Source organism: Panthera onca, chromosome F2 (genome assembly GCF_046562875.1).
Source record: "Panthera onca isolate mPanOnc1 chromosome F2, mPanOnc1 haplotype 2, whole genome shotgun sequence".
Lineage (NCBI taxonomy): Eukaryota > Metazoa > Chordata > Mammalia > Carnivora > Felidae > Panthera > Panthera onca.
In genome coordinates this window covers 47,244,882-47,248,613 of record NC_138356.1, presented here as the reverse complement: position 1 = coordinate 47,248,613, position 3,732 = coordinate 47,244,882, and the positions used below count along the sequence as shown (strand labels likewise).

The window sequence follows — 3,732 nt, the reverse complement described above, 5'->3', positions numbered from 1 at the left end:
ATGCCTGCCAAAAGGAAGTAGAAGGCTCAAGTCAAGAGAAGACACAGGACTGATTCAAGGCTGTGCGGTAAGAGCAGCCCCAAATGGTTGGTGCCAATCCCTTTCTGCTCACCTCAGCTTGATGACATGGAAAGGTTTAAACGTCTGTTGAGTCTTTCGCGGGATGTGGTTATTGAGAGACTGGGAGCTCTAAAGAGCCCACTCAAGACAAAGAGCATGTGTCCTGTGATCTTCTCAATAAATTAGCACCAATTCTCTGCCAAGAACTGGGCTAATAGGTACAGTGGGACTCAACTGTGTGGAGACTCAGACCCTGTCCTCCAAAGATCTAGAATTCTGCAAGAGAGGTATAATGTGCAAATGTTGCTTGAAAATAAGACCACATGTCATAAATGCCATTAGAAAAATAGAATCAAATTAATATTCCTTAAAAATGAAGGAAATCCTGATACATGCAACTAACTTGAATGAGCCTTAAGGACATTATTCTAAGTGAAATAAGCTAATTGCAAAAAGACAAATACTGTATGATTTCACATATGATTTTCACTTATTTGACTATCTAAAGTAGTCAAATTCATTGAGATGAAAAGTAGAATGGTGGTGGTCAGTAGAACGGGGTGGTGATGCTTAATGGGTACCGAGTTCCAGTTTTGCAAGATGAAAAAGTTCTGGAGATTGGCTGCACAACAATATAAATACACTTAACAGTATTGAACTGTATGCTGAAAAATGTTTAAGATGGTAAAATTTATGTTATGTGTATTTTGCCATGACTAGATATAAAAACAATTAATGGAAAAAAAACTGCTAGGGACCTACAGAAAACGAAGCAACTGTATATGTAACTAGAGATACCCAGGAAGTCTTCGTGGAGGAGGAGGCATTTGAACTGAGCCCCTTTTAGAACAGAGAGGCTAAAGCTGGACAGGAATAGGGCATCCCAGGTGAACAGAGCAGCGGGAGCAAAGGCACACCTTTAAAAAAGTAATAAATCCAGAAATTTCTCTCTTCCATTGCATCAACTCTTAACAGACATTTTTCCAGTGATCAAACTGCTGGAACCTGTATCTGTGACTCTCTCCTGTGACATCTCAGCAAGGCCAGGCTCTCCTGCTTCTCCCTCCCTTCATCTCTCTCCCTCTTTCTGTGCATGCCTCTTCCTGCCTCTTGTTCTCCCTCTCTCCCTGGTGTCTTTTGAACCTTCTAAAATGAAATCCTCGACAAAGGTTTGCTTTCAGCCCAGAATTAACCTTCCTTGAGGTCTCTTGACTAACAGAAAATACCCAGAGACTCTCACACCTTTATTAACAGACGTTGTTTTGTTGTTCCTTTTTCTCCCTGGATACCAGAAGCTTGAGAAGAAATTACCTTACCTCCTACAACAGGCTAGGTCTCAATTGTAAGAACGGTCTTTCTGACAGACATTTCCATTGTCAATTCTCCCTGATTAACGGCAGTTTTATAGAACAGCACTCTGACGGAGGAAAAGGGAAAGATACAGATTTATACTTAATTCGTGAACAGAGTCAAGAGAAGGGTGGGTTCCACCAAGAATTTCTTCATCTTTGGAAGGATTATTAAAATCACAGCTTATTATAATCCCCATGTTCATCATGGAGATCTATGGCCGGCATCCTTTTGTGATGAGAATGGTAACCGGGCCCAGAGAAGGCATCGAAGGCTCCGGAAAGAAAGCCCCCCTGCACAGGCCTGGGGATTCAGGACGGGCAGGCAAGAAGGTTCATTTGCTCGGGGAAGAGTCGTGGAGCTCAGTCTCCCCGTCCCCAAAGTGCAGACTCATGTAGTGGGAATGCGCAAAACTTGCCCGTGAGAGCGAATCGAGCTGACCTGAAGTGAAACCCCGCTTCACTCTGCCCACTGTGATTTGGAGAAGCTGCCAGATTTCTGGTTAGAAAACTGCTTGTTTTCAGTTTTCTGTCTTTTCACCCGGTCCTTCATTTTCGATCGTTACCTTTCGTTCTGGTTGAGGAGGACGCGTGCCTTTTTTGGGGGGTGAATCGAGCCACGGCCTGGGCATATCAGAGGAAGCATCATCACGGGCCCTGTCTCCTCTCCACGGTGTCTCCACTCTAGAGAATTCACGTTGCGCTTTTTCTCACCCCTTCGGCTCAGTCTAGACAGATGGTAAGTCATCCAATGCTGGAGAGAGAGCAGAGATCAGTGTGAACATTTACTTTGTTGTGCTTGATCGCTTTGGAGTTGAGGGGGGAAATCCAAGTTAGGGACCACAGTCTTTCCTCGGTGTCTATTCAGTTCCATTAAAAATTATCACAAGCAGGGGTACCTGGGTGGCTCGTCGGTTAAGCGTCCGACTTCAGCTCAGGTCATGATCTCACGGTCCGTGAGTTCGAGCCCCGCGTCAGGCTCTGTGCTGACAGCTCAGAGCCTGGAGCCTGTTTCAGATTCTGTGTCTCCCTCTCTCTCTGCTCCTCCCCTGTTCATGCTCTGTCTCTCTCTGTCTCAAAAATAAATAAACGTTAAAAAAAAAATTATCACAAGCAAATCATGGACTCTCAGCATTGGGTGGAACCTCGGGTATTACCTTAGCCAAGCCACGCATGATGCAAGAATCCTCCAGAAGCATCCTAGCTGGCTGTTGCTGGTTCAAGCAGTCACACATTTTCCCTCATGGAGGGCGAGCTCCTTTTAGTAGTGAATTGACTGTTGGAAAACTCTTCCTTAGACTAAGTGAAAACTATAATCTGCTTATTTAATGGCATCCACCCACAGACACTAGCACCTGGTATATATGTGTGTGGACTGACCGACGGACAGGCTGACTGACTGAGTCAGTGATTCCACAGAGTAAACTGACAGCAAGGAGGAGAACAAGGTCAGGAGAGAAGACAATTGCAGTGGCAAGAAGTCATGGGCTGAGTAGAAAGCGAGGAGAAAAGAACGTTCTTCTCTAAGGACTTGTTTTCTCCCTGGCGAGGAACAGAGGAGAAATGATTGTCCCAGCAAATGTTTCCACTCCCTCACGTCTTCTAAACAAACCAACAGGAAACCCCAAGAATCTAATTCATAAGTAAATCACCTTTCACATTTGTGAAATGAATGAAAGTACTTTTGATTAGTGAAAAGTTGCTAAAGACAAGTATTGCCGGTTTCCCTAAGTTACTTTCTCATGACTTCTCTCCCTCCCTCTTTCTCTATCTCTCTCTCTCTGTCTCTCTCTCTCTCACACACACACACAACGCCATGTGCGTGTACACACACACACACACACACACACACACACACACACCAGAGCTTACAGATCATGGCCTCCCGGCCTCCTCAGAGCAAGCTAGCTAGATAAAGCAGCCAGCAGTGACCTTTGCCTTAGCTCTGTCACCCTCCCCCTCTGTCTGTCCTCCTTAAACAGCTGCCCGCCCCTCTGCCTATTAGGAGGGCCGAAGGTCCTCCCCCCTCTTCCCCCGACTCCCACACACCCATCCACGGCTCCATGTTCTTGCAGGGCTGCTCAGCTAGAGCGGGAGCCTCCTCGCCTGGCAGCAGTCAGGCAGCAAACACGCAATGCATCTTTCCTGCCGCTGTGTGGGAGGGTTGGGGAGAATTCCCAGGGTGCAGGCTGCCAGCGCTCCCCTGAATCTCAAAATGAAGACAGCTCACCCAGGCTCGCACGGCTTCACGTGGTGCTCTTGAACTTGGCCTCCGACAATCCGACATTTCCCCAGCCCGTTTTCCTTCCCACCCCGTCACATA

The 3,732-nt window shown here is 46.5% G+C and overlaps 1 long non-coding RNA gene across 1 annotated transcript; it reads right to left on the bottom strand.

The window, feature by feature from the left end:
* Positions 1 to 1,374: 1,374 nt before the first annotated feature.
* LOC144615075 (uncharacterized) lies at positions 1,375 to 3,156 on the bottom strand. The gene is made up of 3 exons (XR_013553459.2): positions 2,567 to 3,156; positions 1,976 to 2,163; positions 1,375 to 1,477 (listed from the first exon to the last, which is right to left on the bottom strand). It is a non-coding gene; the product is annotated as an uncharacterized LOC144615075 (long non-coding RNA).
* Between the last annotated feature and the right edge of the window lie 576 nt (positions 3,157 to 3,732).